Below are 16171 nucleotides of genomic sequence, written 5' to 3' on the forward strand. Positions count from 1 at the left end.
GGGTTGGTAGGCTACTACCGAAGGTTTATTCCCGGTTTCACCAAAAAGGCAGCGCCTATGCAGGACCTCCTGATAGGCCAGTCCCGAAAGGCCAAGAACCAGAAGCCGCCCTTCAAATGGGAAGAGCTAGAAGAAGAGTCCTTCCGCCAGCTGAAGATGGCCCTCACGGGGGATGAAATCTTGGCGTACCCGGACTATAGCCAGCCCTTCATCCTCTACACCGACGCCAGTAACATCGGGCTAGGAGCCGTACTGTCCCAGATTCAGCAGGGGAGAGAACGAGTAATCTCCTATGCCAGCCGAAAACTGCGACCCACCGAAAGGAACCCCGAGAATTACAGCTCATTTAAGCTAGAGTTCCTGGCCGCGGTATGGGCAGTCACCGAGCGCTTTAGGCATTACCTCGCTTCTTCCCGGTTCACCGTATACACGGATAACAACCCGTTGACACACCTGGACACGGCAAGACTCGGTGCCCTGGAGCAGAGGTGGATGGCCCGTCTGTCCAACTACGAGTTCACAATCAAATACCGGGCAGGACGCTCCAATACTAACGCGGATGCCCTGTCCAGGATGCCCAACCTGCCGGACGAAGGAGAAGATCCGGAGGGACTGGAAGAAGTTGAACTCCCTGCGTTCCACCGTCATGGGACTATCCAGTATTCCCACCGGGTAAGGGGTAAGCAGGCTGCTACGTTGAACCCCTTACCCCACTACAACTGGGCGGAAACGCAAGACAGCGACCCTGCCGTCCGACTGGTGAAGGAGATGCTGACTCGGCCGGAGGCTCGCCTTGAACCAGACGCTCCGGAGGAAGCCAAACAACTATGGGCGGAGAAGAGTCGACTATTCCTTTACAAGGGGAAGTTGTGCCGCAGAATGGTCAACTCCCGGACGCATGAACTACTCTGGCAAGTAGTGGTGCCACGAAGAGACGCAGCCATGGTGATGGAGGCATACCACGACGGAGCTGGACACTTCGGGTGGAAAAAGCTGGAGTTCCTGCTGCGCGAGCGGTTCCACTGGGTAGGCATGAGGGGAACCATCGAGAAGTGGTGCAGAGACTGTGGCCCGTGCAATCTGAGAAGGAAGGACCGGGCCAGCCAGAAGACTCCCCTGCAGTCCATCGTCACCCGGCAACCGTTGGAACTGGTAGCCTTGGATCATGTAAAACTGACCCCAAGCAGAAGTGGCTACGTCTACGCGTTAACCATCGTGGATCATTACTCCCGGTTCTTGGTTGTCGTCCCCGTCAAGGACTTAACGGCTCAAACAGCAGCTAGAGCCTTCCAGCAGCACTTCTGCCGTCCACACGGGTACCCGGACCAAGTGCTGACGGACCAGGGACCTGCCTTTGAAGCGGAGGTCTTCCAGGAATTCTGCAATCTGTATGGCTGCCGGAAGATAAGGACGACACCCTACCATCCGCAAACTAATGGACTTTGTGAAAAAATGAACCAGGTGGTAATGGATCTGCTAAAAACATTGCCCCTGGAAGAACGCAGTCTGTGGCCTGAGAAGTTGCCCGATCTGGTGGACCTATACAACCACATCCCGGTAGGTTCCACCAACTGTACCCCGGCTTACCTAATGAGGGCGAGACCTGGTAAGTTACCTGTTGACCTGGAATTGGGAGTCCTGACACCTGAGGACACTTCACCAGAAACAGACTGGGACACAGAGAGGCAGCAGCAGTACCGGAGAGTACAAGAGAGCGTGGAGCGAAGTCTCTGTCAGGCTAGGGAAAGACAAGAGAAGACTTACAACCAGTATGCTCCCGCTGTTCCCCTGGTACCCGGAGAGCAGGTCTTGAAGAGGAAAAGACGGCTCCACAAGTTGGATGACCAGTGGGAGAAGGACCCGTACACCGTACTGCCCTCAAGCCACGAGAACCCGAAGGTCTGTACCATCAGTAAAGACGGAGGGGAAACCACAGCCATTGTATCCCGGGACCACCTGAAGAAGTGTCCCGAACAACTGAGGAAACCTGAAGAAGAACAAGAAGACCATCGACCCGTAGAGGAAAGGGAAGATATGGTTAGTACCGTGCTCGGGGACTTCCCTCGGTCTTGGACTCAAGTCAATGGTGCAGTTGTGGTACCCGTACTCACCTTCCTCCAACCATCATCCCAAGAACCTACGGAGCAACGGGTAGAGCTGGAAGAACAGCCGGTCCAGGAGGCAGAAGACTCCACACGAGTAGAACAGGAGAATCAACCCTCTGCTTATAGTGAGCCTGCCGTACCCCTAGTGAGACAAAGAGCCGGTAGACAGCTGCCCAGTTTACCCTTGACAGCTCCTACACCCTGTAGTTCAGGGCCAGACAGTCAGCTCCGTAGGTCCACTAGGGCCACTAGAGGCCAGTTACCCGCACGCTGGAGAATTTGAAGTGTAAAAATAGTTTTATTTATGTTTATCTGTGTATTGTTGCTTGTGTATAATTTTGTGTTTCCAGTTGTTTTTAGGAAACCTTGGTGGATTTACCGGGAATCCTTGTATATAGTTGGAGCGTAACCCAGGATGGACTAGAGACTGTTAAGGACTCGGGGTAGGACAGACCCCTACCTGGTTACGTCTCCCTGTGTTGGTGAAATGGACACCTTTGCTTTCTTCAAAGACTGCACCCGGTTGCGGACACGCCGTAACCATCTTGTGTGTTTTTCTTATTGTATTGTTATTGTTATACTTTGTTATGTTTTTCTAAATGTGTTTAGTCCCGGAGTACTAAATTTCACTAGGGGGGAATGTGGCACCCCAGGGGTCTGGTTTTCCACAGTAATGTAATGTTATGTCTGAGAGCAGGTGGGAGGTCCTTTGGTCAGGGATCCTGTGCATGCCACACCTCCTGCCCAGTCTTGGGAGGGGAAGAACTTCCCCTGTAAAAACCCGGGGCTGAGGCAGGGAGAGTCAGACAAGGAGAGTGGAGAAGAGAAGCAGCATAGGAAACAGCAGAGTTACAAGGAGTCAGGGGCTGGCAGCTGCAGAGCTCGCCCTGACTAAGAAGATTCTTTACCGGACCCGGAGTCCGAGGCTGTGGGGACTAACTCCTACCCAGCAGCAGAATCCGTCAGGCAGGGGATTTCAGGTCCTCTGGCCCAGAAGCCCGAAGGCACGGTCACACGCGTGGGACCAGCACCGCCATCGTGGAGCGGAAGCCATTAGAAGGCCCCGAGTCACCGGCCATACGGGTGAGCACCACACGGTACACTCAGGGACGTGGGCTACTTACATCAGCTTCTAGCAAGGTAGCCAGAAGAGTACAGTCAGTTTGGGAGGCCTACAACTACGCCTGGCCAGGGGAGATCCCATCTGCTCAAAGACTGACCAGACCCCGTTTGCTAGCAAGTACTCCGGGAGGGTCTGTTGTTGTTACCAGTAAAGACCCTGAACTACACCGTACCGTCTCTGAGTGGTTCCTGCTACCCCCATCATCCACGTCGGCTGCCCTGAGGCCATACCCCTCCCGTTGGGGGTTATACTATCACGCTGCACAATCCTACCACCGGCCTCAGCGGTCTGCCCTGCAGCAGCAGCTTCCTGGCTGCACTCAACGGGTGGCGTAGTCATCAACTATTTACTACTAATAGACTGCCGTCTAGTTTGACTCCCTGGGCACAGACCGGGTCACCGCCACGAGACTACAACCCTCCACTGATCCGGCTCCGGGTAGGCTCCCGCGTGCGCAACGCAGCGCGACACAGGCCCAGGGGCGCGTCACAACCACACGCATCCGACACGCCAAAATTTTACTGAATACCTTGTAATCGGCGTTCAGAAGCGTAATTGGCCTCCAATTACTCAAACACCTTTTATCCCCTTTCTTATGGATTAAGACCACCACTCCCTCCTTCATTGAACCCGCAAGCATCCCATTCTCCCACATAAACGGACACACTTCCACTAAATCCATACCCATCACTTCCCACATCATAACATATAGCTCCACAGGCAAACCATCCTTCCCAGGCGTCACATTTTTCCTTGCACCAAACACCGCTTTCTTAACTTCCTCCTCAATCACTGCCTCACATAGACCAGAACATCCATCCTTATCCACCTTACAATCCAAAGTCTTAAGCACTTCTTCTTTCAAACTCTCATCCACCCACTTCCTGCCAAACAACTCAGCATAAAACGTGAGCACTTCCTTCATTACATCCTCCCCACTCACACAAACACCATCCACATCAAAAATCTCCTCCATACCCTCCTTCTTACCATTTATTTTTTTAAAGAAATATCTTGAACACTTTTCATCTTTATCAAGATGGACCACCTTTGACCTAAAAATTATTTCCCTTCCCTTCCTCTCCAAAGTCCTCTTCAAATCCTCTCTCGCACTTCTTAACAAATCATCCACATCCACACCACACATCCTCATTTTCTCTAGCCATTCCACCCTCATCATTAAATCTTTATATTGACTCCTAACCATGGCAGCCTTTTTATAGCCCCATCGACGAAAAAACTTTTGCACTTCATACTTCATCCAATCCCACCACACCAATACACTTTCAAACTTACTCTTTTGAGATTTACACCAACTATATTTTTTCTTAAAATCATTCACAATTCTCTCATCCTCAAGCAAACTCACATTCAATTTCCACACACCTCTCCCATGCACCCGCCTTAAATCCCCTCTAAAACCACCTTTCAGGCACACATGGTCCGAAAAAGGAACTGAAAATTGAGAAAAACCATCACATATTATATTTTTAGAAAAAAACATCCTATCAATCCTAGATGTTATCCCACCCCTGTCAGCTTTATAGGTTGGTGGTGGTGGCTTCCCCAAATAAACCTCAGCAGCATCAAAAAAGAAAAAATCAGAAATAATGTTTGCCAATTTTTTTCCTGAGGCATCAACTTTCCCCTCAGTTACACAGTTAAAATCACCTGTTACTATCACAGGGATCCTACCAGGTAATTCTAAACATAATTTATCTAATAAACTTAACCTGTCTTCTTTTTTTGTAGGACCATAAATATTTATAATTTTAACTTTCCACCCCCTCCCACACACAACTGCAGAGATGCAACGACCCACCTCTATTACCTTATAATATTCAAAAACAAAATTTCTATTATTTAATACTATCCCAACTCCATCATTTTTATTCCCACTAGAGCCAGACCAGATATGCTGGCCATATGGCCAATCAGCGTCTTCCAGGGGTTCTTCTATACCACACTCCTGTAGACACATAATATCAAAAGAATGGTTATGTAAGAAGTCCAGAATCACAGATCTTCTAACTCTAGACTTTAAAAGTCTTACATTAAGGGACGCAATGTCCCAATTTGGTTTAGAGACCATTCTTTGGCTCAAAAACCAGAAACACCAGTCTCAGCAAAAAAACATGCCTTCCTTATCCTTTGTCATCCGGCGAACTCCCACTTAGCTGAAAGATAGTGGACTCCAAATTCTCCTCCAGGTAAGCCGTTGACGCAGGAGAAAGAGAAACCACTGGGTAATCCAGCTCACTCACCGGACTTGCCACGCATTGGCTACTTGATGGTTCAGACAACCGGGCCCTTTTATTCTTAGCGCGGTCCGGTTCCTCAGAAGACCTCACCCCAGTCTCAGTGAAGTCTCCTTGACCTCCAGCTCCCTCTTCATCCATACTTTCACTGCTCCAACTGAGAGCCGGGTCCCCTGGGATTTCCAAGGCTCCCTCACGTTCTTCACAAAAGGAGTCAATGAAACCCCCCTGATAGGAAGAAATGTCCATCTCAGCTGCCAGAACCTCTTCCACTCTCCCGGGCTCCACCAGTAGGTCAGCAGACGCCCTCACTGGAGCAGTCTCCACACGCTGTTCCACTACCTTCACCCTGGAAGAAACTGCGGCCTCAGGTGCCACACTCTTAGGCCTCGGAGAGTTCGAGACCACCTCAGAGTATGCCCTTGCCTTGCCCTCGTTCGCACGACGAGTACAATCCTTAAAGGCATGCCCCTCCATACCACAAGCATTGCAAACAATTGGATTGGTACAGTCCTTAGCAACATGCCCACTTTGGTTGCACTTGGAGCAAACAGGCACAGCAGTACAAACCTCTTGTAAGTGTCCGTACTTCTTACATTTCCTGCAACAAACTGGGGCCTCAGGAAAGAAGAGAATACCCCTATCTCTCCCGATAGAGAAACTTTGGGGAGGGTAATGAACACCTCCAGGCTCCGAAGAACTTTCCCCAAATCTGACAAAATATCTGTATTTGCCAGTCCATAAGTTCTCCTCGTTCATGATTTTGTGACTGTTGCTCACAAAGTCACAATGCCTCTTAAGAAAAGTCGCAATGTCATGTTCGTGCACAAAGGGATTATACATAAATATGACTAGGGGAACATCACCTTTGGAGTACAAGACTGTAAAAGTCAAACCATGCAAGGTTGGATTCTTCTCCTGCTCCCTCAACTTCTTATACAGGTTCCGGCAAGCCGCCATAGATTGTAGCACCAAGACATACCGTCCTTCTTTCCGGGATTCCTGCAGGCAGACGATGTTTTCTCTTGTCACTTCCAGGATTTTGAAGATCACCTCGTGCACCATATACGACAGATTGAAACGCTCTCTGACAGCAGCATCAACTTCAATGCGGAATGCATTGCGAACCCGATTGTCATCGGTCCCAGCATAGCGTATCTTCACGCCCATTATGATCACTCTCTCGTTCCTCCTCGTTCTCCCCCTAAAGCAGCAACCGGCTTAAGCCATCAAGATGGCGATGCCGGAAGGCCAAGGGAAAACACTCAAGGACCCCAGACAAGACACTTGGTCTTAGCCAAAAGGCCGAGAAGCGATAACCAGAATTGGTTTCAAACTACGGAGCCACCCAAGGATCCTGAAAAGTCCATTTGTGGAGATGAGCTCCTGGACTCCCGTTAAGAAGACATGTTGTCAACCTCTAGATCCCTTACATGCCTGCACTTTTCGGCTTGCTGCTGCTGCAATCCACGCGTTTTAGATCTGCATAACTCCACCTCTTTAAACACAGCACCTTCACCCCCTGCTGTTCCCACCCGCCTCAACACCGTTGGAAGGGAGGAGAACCAATTAAGGCGGGGGGTGGGGTGGAACGAGCAGCTGTCTACCCTTAGCAGGAGGGCTCCTGATTACATACCTCTCCTGCTGCTGCTGCTGCTGGCTGTCCAGCAGCAGACTGAAGGTGGCTGCTGCTGTGCACAGGTATATAAAGGCTCAGAGCCTATTATGACACGCGCAGCCAGCGTTCCATTGCCACATTCCATCTACTGCAGGCAGGATACCTGGCTGGCTGAATGTCGCTGAGAAGCTCACAGAGACCGCCATAAGCAACAGTTTAACAGAATGCCACAGACTAATCAACCAAACTTTTTGGGTTGGGTTCTCTTTTATAGTCTGCAGGCATTAAATGAAAGAAGTCAGTGTTCCAGCAGAAGGAGACAACGTTTCAGAAAAGGCATTGTAGCAAACCAAAAAAGAAATTTTAAGCGCAGCAGAGTAACCAGCGCACATACCTGTTAGCTCAGGTGAGTTTAAAAGGCTGCTGTTGATAACAAGGGCATTTGCTAAATAGATGGTGTGTGTGCAACAATATACTGAAAGGTCAATTATATTGTGCAGCTTATCTCACCACCTGTAGTTATTTAGGTGAAAGCTCCAAAATGCTTGCCTAATATGTCTGTTTATCCAAAAGGAAGTAAAAAGGGAGAGCTAGAAAGATAGCATTGCATCACATTACATGGCAATGCAATGCACAGTTGCTGAAGTTGAACCAAAATGAGCTTGTAATCTGGCTTCTGCAACTTTGAACATGAAAAATCCAATGAGGAGAAGAAAAGCAAAGCCAAAGAGTCCATCCCAAAATCCGACAAACAAGCAAAATGAACAAAAAACATTGAATTCAATTCTTTCTGATTTTAGAAACTGCATTAAAGAAGGGGTGCACCGGTCCTGGAGATACTGCAATACCAGGTCAATGCGTGGAGTGGACAGAGCAAGCTCTTTTTCCATCTCCCTGTTCTAAAAATCCATTTAATATATGGTCCCCAGATAGGGGACGTATCAGATATTAAACTGATAAGAACAGATACTACACTTGATCTTAGCCAAAAGGCCGAGAAGCGATAACCAGAATTGGTTTCAAACTACGGAGCCACCCAAGGATCCTGAAAAGTCCATTTGTGGAGATGAGCTCCTGGACTCCCGTTAAGAAGACATGTTGTCAACCTCTAGATCCCTTACATGCCTGCACTTTTCGGCTTGCTGCTGCTGCAATCCACGCGTTTTAGATCTGCATAACTCCACCTCTTTAAACACAGCACCTTCACCCCCTGCTGTTCCCACCCGCCTCAACACCGTTGGAAGGGAGGAGAACCAATTAAGGCGGGGGGTGGGGTGGAACGAGCAGCTGTCTACCCTTAGCAGGAGGGCTCCTGATTACATACCTCTCCTGCTGCTGCTGCTGCTGGCTGTCCAGCAGCAGACTGAAGGTGGCTGCTGCTGTGCACAGGTATATAAAGGCTCAGAGCCTATTATGACACGCGCAGCCAGCGTTCCATTGCCACATTCCATCTACTGCAGGCAGGATACCTGGCTGGCTGAATGTCGCTGAGAAGCTCACAGAGACCGCCATAAGCAACAGTTTAACAGAATGCCACAGACTAATCAACCAAACTTTTTGGGTTGGGTTCTCTTTTATAGTCTGCAGGCATTAAATGAAAGAAGTCAGTGTTCCAGCAGAAGGAGACAACGTTTCAGAAAAGGCATTGTAGCAAACCAAAAAAGAAATTTTAAGCGCAGCAGAGTAACCAGCGCACATACCTGTTAGCTCAGGTGAGTTTAAAAGGCTGCTGTTGATAACAAGGGCATTTGCTAAATAGATGGTGTGTGTGCAACAATATACTGAAAGGTCAATTATATTGTGCAGCTTATCTCACCACCTGTAGTTATTTAGGTGAAAGCTCCAAAATGCTTGCCTAATATGTCTGTTTATCCAAAAGGAAGTAAAAAGGGAGAGCTAGAAAGATAGCATTGCATCACATTACATGGCAATGCAATGCACAGTTGCTGAAGTTGAACCAAAATGAGCTTGTAATCTGGCTTCTGCAACTTTGAACATGAAAAATCCAATGAGGAGAAGAAAAGCAAAGCCAAAGAGTCCATCCCCAAATCCGACAAACAAGCAAAATGAACAAAAAACATTGAATTCAATTCTTTCTGATTTTAGAAACTGCATTAAAGAAGGGGTGCACCGGTCCTGGAGATACTGCAATACCAGGTCAATGCGTGGAGTGGACAGAGCAAGCTCTTTTTCCATCTCCCTGTTCTAAAAATCCATTTAATATATGGTCCCCAGATAGGGGACGTATCAGATATTAAACTGATAAGAACAGATACTACACTTGATCTTAGCCAAAAGGCCGAGAAGCGATAACCAGAATTGGTTTCAAACTACGGAGCCACCCAAGGATCCTGAAAAGTCCATTTGTGGAGATGAGCTCCTGGACTCCCGTTAAGAAGACATGTTGTCAACCTCTAGATCCCTTACATGCCTGCACTTTTCGGCTTGCTGCTGCTGCAATCCACGCGTTTTAGATCTGCATAACTCCACCTCTTTAAACACAGCACCTTCACCCCCTGCTGTTCCCACCCGCCTCAACACCGTTGGAAGGGAGGAGAACCAATTAAGGCGGGGGGTGGGGTGGAACGAGCAGCTGTCTACCCTTAGCAGGAGGGCTCCTGATTACATACCTCTCCTGCTGCTGCTGCTGCTGGCTGTCCAGCAGCAGACTGAAGGTGGCTGCTGCTGTGCACAGGTATATAAAGGCTCAGAGCCTATTATGACACGCGCAGCCAGCGTTCCATTGCCACATTCCATCTACTGCAGGCAGGATACCTGGCTGGCTGAATGTCGCTGAGAAGCTCACAGAGACCGCCATAAGCAACAGTTTAACAGAATGCCACAGACTAATCAACCAAACTTTTTGGGTTGGGTTCTCTTTTATAGTCTGCAGGCATTAAATGAAAGAAGTCAGTGTTCCAGCAGAAGGAGACAACGTTTCAGAAAAGGCATTGTAGCAAACCAAAAAAGAAATTTTAAGCGCAGCAGAGTAACCAGCGCACATACCTGTTAGCTCAGGTGAGTTTAAAAGGCTGCTGTTGATAACAAGGGCATTTGCTAAATAGATGGTGTGTGTGCAACAATATACTGAAAGGTCAATTATATTGTGCAGCTTATCTCACCACCTGTAGTTATTTAGGTGAAAGCTCCAAAATGCTTGCCTAATATGTCTGTTTATCCAAAAGGAAGTAAAAAGGGAGAGCTAGAAAGATAGCATTGCATCACATTACATGGCAATGCAATGCACAGTTGCTGAAGTTGAACCAAAATGAGCTTGTAATCTGGCTTCTGCAACTTTGAACATGAAAAATCCAATGAGGAGAAGAAAAGCAAAGCCAAAGAGTCCATCCCCAAATCCGACAAACAAGCAAAATGAACAAAAAACATTGAATTCAATTCTTTCTGATTTTAGAAACTGCATTAAAGAAGGGGTGCACCGGTCCTGGAGATACTGCAATACCAGGTCAATGCGTGGAGTGGACAGAGCAAGCTCTTTTTCCATCTCCCTGTTCTAAAAATCCATTTAATATATGGTCCCCAGATAGGGGACGTATCAGATATTAAACTGATAAGAACAGATACTACACTTGATCTTAGCCAAAAGGCCGAGAAGCGATAACCAGAATTGGTTTCAAACTACGGAGCCACCCAAGGATCCTGAAAAGTCCATTTGTGGAGATGAGCTCCTGGACTCCCGTTAAGAAGACATGTTGTCAACCTCTAGATCCCTTACATGCCTGCACTTTTCGGCTTGCTGCTGCTGCAATCCACGCGTTTTAGATCTGCATAACTCCACCTCTTTAAACACAGCACCTTCACCCCCTGCTGTTCCCACCCGCCTCAACACCGTTGGAAGGGAGGAGAACCAATTAAGGCGGGGGGTGGGGTGGAACGAGCAGCTGTCTACCCTTAGCAGGAGGGCTCCTGATTACATACCTCTCCTGCTGCTGCTGCTGCTGGCTGTCCAGCAGCAGACTGAAGGTGGCTGCTGCTGTGCACAGGTATATAAAGGCTCAGAGCCTATTATGACACGCGCAGCCAGCGTTCCATTGCCACATTCCATCTACTGCAGGCAGGATACCTGGCTGGCTGAATGTCGCTGAGAAGCTCACAGAGACCGCCATAAGCAACAGTTTAACAGAATGACACAGACTAATCAACCAAACTTTTTGGGTTGGGTTCTCTTTTATAGTCTGCAGGCATTAAATGAAAGAAGTCAGTGTTCCAGCAGAAGGAGACAACGTTTCAGAAAAGGCATTGTAGCAAACCAAAAAAGAAATTTTAAGCGCAGCAGAGTAACCAGCGCACATACCTGTTAGCTCAGGTGAGTTTAAAAGGCTGCTGTTGATAACAAGGGCATTTGCTAAATAGATGGTGTGTGTGCAACAATATACTGAAAGGTCAATTATATTGTGCAGCTTATCTCACCACCTGTAGTTATTTAGGTGAAAGCTCCAAAATGCTTGCCTAATATGTCTGTTTATCCAAAAGGAAGTAAAAAGGGAGAGCTAGAAAGATACCATTGCATCACATTACATGGCAATGCAATGCACAGTTGCTGAAGTTGAACCAAAATGAGCTTGTAATCTGGCTTCTGCAACTTTGAACATGAAAAATCCAATGAGGAGAAGAAAAGCAAAGCCAAAGAGTCCATCCCCAAATCCGACAAACAAGCAAAATGAACAAAAAACATTGAATTCAATTCTTTCTGATTTTAGAAACTGCATTAAAGAAGGGGTGCACCGGTCCTGGAGATACTGCAATACCAGGTCAATGCGTGGAGTGGACAGAGCAAGCTCTTTTTCCATCTCCCTGTTCTAAAAATCCATTTAATATATGGTCCCCAGATAGGGGACGTATCAGATATTAAACTGATAAGAACAGATACTACACTTGATCTTAGCCAAAAGGCCGAGAAGCGATAACCAGAATTGGTTTCAAACTACGGAGCCACCCAAGGATCCTGAAAAGTCCATTTGTGGAGATGAGCTCCTGGACTCCCGTTAAGAAGACATGTTGTCAACCTCTAGATCCCTTACATGCCTGCACTTTTTGGCTTGCTGCTGCTGCAATCCACGCGTTTTAGATCTGCATAACTCCACCTCTTTAAACACAGCACCTTCACCCCCTGCTGTTCCCACCCGCCTCAACACCGTTGGAAGGGAGGAGAACCAATTAAGGCGGGGGGTGGGGTGGAACGAGCAGCTGTCTACCCTTAGCAGGAGGGCTCCTGATTACATACCTCTCCTGCTGCTGCTGCTGCTGGCTGTCCAGCAGCAGACTGAAGGTGGCTGCTGCTGTGCACAGGTATATAAAGGCTCAGAGCCTATTATGACACGCGCAGCCAGCGTTCCATTGCCACATTCCATCTACTGCAGGCAGGATACCTGGCTGGCTGAATGTCGCTGAGAAGCTCACAGAGACCGCCATAAGCAACAGTTTAACAGAATGCCACAGACTAATCAACCAAACTTTTTGGGTTGGGTTCTCTTTTATAGTCTGCAGGCATTAAATGAAAGAAGTCAGTGTTCCAGCAGAAGGAGACAACGTTTCAGAAAAGGCATTGTAGCAAACCAAAAAAGAAATTTTAAGCGCAGCAGAGTAACCAGCGCACATACCTGTTAGCTCAGGTGAGTTTAAAAGGCTGCTGTTGATAACAAGGGCATTTGCTAAATAGATGGTGTGTGTGCAACAATATACTGAAAGGTCAATTATATTGTGCAGCTTATCTCACCACCTGTAGTTATTTAGGTGAAAGCTCCAAAATGCTTGCCTAATATGTCTGTTTATCCAAAAGGAAGTAAAAAGGGAGAGCTAGAAAGATAGCATTGCATCACATTACATGGCAATGCAATGCACAGTTGCTGAAGTTGAACCAAAATGAGCTTGTAATCTGGCTTCTGCAACTTTGAACATGAAAAATCCAATGAGGAGAAGAAAAGCAAAGCCAAAGAGTCCATCCCCAAATCCGACAAACAAGCAAAATGAACAAAAAACATTGAATTCAATTCTTTCTGATTTTAGAAACTGCATTAAAGAAGGGGTGCACCGGTCCTGGAGATACTGCAATACCAGGTCCATGCGTGGAGTGGACAGAGCAAGCTCTTTTTCCATCTCCCTGTTCTAAAAATCCATTTAATATATGGTCCCCAGATAGGGGACGTATCAGATATTAAACTGATAAGAACAGATACTACACTTGATCTTAGCCAAAAGGCCGAGAAGCGATAACCAGAATTGGTTTCAAACTACGGAGCCACCCAAGGATCCTAAAAAGTCCATTTGTGGAGATGAGCTCCTGGACTCCCGTTAAGAAGACATGTTGTCAACCTCTAGATCCCTTACATGCCTGCACTTTTCGGCTTGCTGCTGCTGCAATCCACGCGTTTTAGATCTGCATAACTCCACCTCTTTAAACACAGCACCTTCACCCCCTGCTGTTCCCACCCGCCTCAACACCGTTGGAAGGGAGGAGAACCAATTAAGGCGGGGGGTGGGGTGGAACGAGCAGCTGTCTACCCTTAGCAGGAGGGCTCCTGATTACATACCTCTCCTGCTGCTGCTGCTGCTGGCTGTCCAGCAGCAGACTGAAGGTGGCTGCTGCTGTGCACAGGTATATAAAGGCTCAGAGCCTATTATGACACGCGCAGCCAGCGTTCCATTGCCACATTCCATCTACTGCAGGCAGGATACCTGGCTGGCTGAATGTCGCTGAGAAGCTCACAGAGACCGCCATAAGCAACAGTTTAACAGAATGACACAGACTAATCAACCAAACTTTTTGGGTTGGGTTCTCTTTTATAGTCTGCAGGCATTAAATGAAAGAAGTCAGTGTTCCAGCAGAAGGAGACAACGTTTCAGAAAAGGCATTGTAGCAAACCAAAAAAGAAATTTTAAGCGCAGCAGAGTAACCAGCGCACATACCTGTTAGCTCAGGTGAGTTTAAAAGGCTGCTGTTGATAACAAGGGCATTTGCTAAATAGATGGTGTGTGTGCAACAATATACTGAAAGGTCAATTATATTGTGCAGCTTATCTCACCACCTGTAGTTATTTAGGTGAAAGCTCCAAAATGCTTGCCTAATATGTCTGTTTATCCAAAAGGAAGTAAAAAGGGAGAGCTAGAAAGATAGCATTGCATCACATTACATGGCAATGCAATGCACAGTTGCTGAAGTTGAACCAAAATGAGCTTGTAATCTGGCTTCTGCAACTTTGAACATGAAAAATCCAATGAGGAGAAGAAAAGCAAAGCCAAAGAGTCCATCCCCAAATCCGACAAACAAGCAAAATGAACAAAAAACATTGAATTCAATTCTTTCTGATTTTAGAAACTGCATTAAAGAAGGGGTGCACCGGTCCTGGAGATACTGCAATACCAGGTCAATGCGTGGAGTGGACAGAGCAAGCTCTTTTTCCATCTCCCTGTTCTAAAAATCCATTTAATATATGGTCCCCAGATAGGGGACGTATCAGATATTAAACTGATAAGAACAGATTTTTTTTTTTTTCTCGAAAGCCCGAATTCGTGTTCAAAACCCGAGTGCGCTTAAAAAAGTGACAAGTGCCACAAAAAAAGTGCACTAGGATGCTGGTCTTCTTGAAACCCTCTCCAAAAGGAGAAGGGTCCCCCAAACCATTCCCCGTCCCTCCGAGCCAAAAGGCCACAGCGAGGAACAGGGACAAAAAGCCACCTCCAGCCGAAGCCAGAGGCGACCCAATCTTACCCCAGCACCTGCCCGAGTTCTCACCCGAGCAAGGCACTGGGAGCCAAAGACTGTGCTCCCCTCCCGGAAGAGGGGAGCCAACAACGCTCTCCTCCCGAAAGAGGAGAGCCAGGGGGGTTCAGGGGGGAGCGGAACCTGATGGCCACACACTCCCCCCCTAGACCTGCCAAGACAGGAACCCGTAAGGGAACCGCATCCCGACAAAATCCTAGTAGGACGTGACACACGTGAATAAGTGGACACACAGTGACAAAGAAATTAAATAAATAGTGAAGGTTTCACAGTATAATACTGCCCGGACCTTCGACCGGGAATTGAAAAATTCCCCATCCTAAGGCCAGAAGGCACGGAATAAGGGTGTGTGCGAAGAAAGAAAATTTGAAGTGCTTGTGCAAATGTGCCATAAACTCAAGTGGGGTTCCCAATCCCAGTGAGTTAAGGCACCCCAGGGTCACCACTCCTGGGGCACTTCACACTTCGGGCTTTCGATCTTCCCCGGCCCAATGGCGTCGATCCTGGGGGGCCATGCTTTCCACCAGATGACTATATTAGCCACCTGGCGTACTAACAAGCGCCTAAACCCCAGTGTGCATAATGTATCAATCTACTAGGGCGGCCAACATCCAAAACCGCCTTTTCGAAAGATACTACACTTGATCTTAGCCAAAAGGCCGAGAAGCGATAACCAGAATTGGTTTCAAACTACGGAGCCACCCAAGGATCCTAAAAAGTCCATTTGTGGAGATGAGCTCCTGGACTCCCGTTAAGAAGACATGTTGTCAACCTCTAGATCCCTTACATGCCTGCACTTTTCGGCTTGCTGCTGCTGCAATCCACGCGTTTTAGATCTGCATAACTCCACCTCTTTAAACACAGCACCTTCACCCCCTGCTGTTCCCACCCGCCTCAACACCGTTGGAAGGGAGGAGAACCAATTAAGGCGGGGGGTGGGGTGGAACGAGCAGCTGTCTACCCTTAGCAGGAGGGCTCCTGATTACATACCTCTCCTGCTGCTGCTGGCTGTCCAGCAGCAGACTGAAGGTGGCTGCTGCTGTGCACAGGTATATAAAGGCTCAGAGCCTATTATGACACGCGCAGCCAGCGTTCCATTGCCACATTCCATCTACTGCAGGCAGGATACCTGGCTGGCTGAATGTCGCTGAGAAGCTCACAGAGACCGCCATAAGCAACAGTTTAACAGAATGCCACAGACTAATCAACCAAACTTTTTGGGTTGGGTTCTCTTTTATAGTCTGCAGGCATTAAATGAAAGAAGTCAGTGTTCCAGCAGAAGGAGACAACGTTTCAGAAAAGGCATTGTAGCAAACCAAAAAAGAAATT

General features: G+C 47.7%; 6 non-coding genes and 1 pseudogene across 6 annotated transcripts; all 7 read right to left on the reverse strand.

Moving 5' to 3' along the window:
* Window positions 1-7918: 7918 nt before the first annotated feature.
* Window positions 7919-8109, reverse strand: LOC141219977 (U2 spliceosomal RNA). The gene has a single exon (XR_012288352.1). It is a non-coding gene; the product is annotated as a U2 spliceosomal RNA (small nuclear RNA).
* A 1115-nt stretch (window positions 8110-9224) lies between these two features.
* On the reverse strand, window positions 9225-9415 carry LOC141219979 (U2 spliceosomal RNA). The gene has a single exon (XR_012288354.1). It is a non-coding gene; the product is annotated as a U2 spliceosomal RNA (small nuclear RNA).
* Window positions 9416-10530: 1115 nt separating this feature from the next.
* Window positions 10531-10721, reverse strand: LOC141219980 (U2 spliceosomal RNA). The gene has a single exon (XR_012288355.1). It is a non-coding gene; the product is annotated as a U2 spliceosomal RNA (small nuclear RNA).
* A 1115-nt stretch (window positions 10722-11836) lies between these two features.
* On the reverse strand, window positions 11837-12027 carry LOC141219981 (U2 spliceosomal RNA). The gene has a single exon (XR_012288356.1). It is a non-coding gene; the product is annotated as a U2 spliceosomal RNA (small nuclear RNA).
* Window positions 12028-13142: 1115 nt separating this feature from the next.
* Window positions 13143-13333, reverse strand: LOC141220231 (U2 spliceosomal RNA). Its single transcript, XR_012288600.1, has one exon. It is a non-coding gene; the product is annotated as a U2 spliceosomal RNA (small nuclear RNA).
* Window positions 13334-14448: 1115 nt separating this feature from the next.
* LOC141219670 (U2 spliceosomal RNA) lies at window positions 14449-14633 on the reverse strand. The gene has a single exon (XR_012288115.1). It is a non-coding gene; the product is annotated as a U2 spliceosomal RNA (small nuclear RNA).
* Window positions 14634-15421: 788 nt separating this feature from the next.
* Window positions 15422-15513, reverse strand: LOC141219756 (U2 spliceosomal RNA; annotated as a pseudogene).
* Between the last annotated feature and the right edge of the window lie 658 nt (window positions 15514-16171).

This window comes from Phyllobates terribilis, unplaced genomic scaffold, assembly GCF_046119375.1.
Source record: "Phyllobates terribilis strain yellow unplaced genomic scaffold, ASM4611937v1 Scaffold_277__1_contigs__length_2500907, whole genome shotgun sequence".
NCBI lineage: Eukaryota > Metazoa > Chordata > Amphibia > Anura > Dendrobatidae > Phyllobates > Phyllobates terribilis.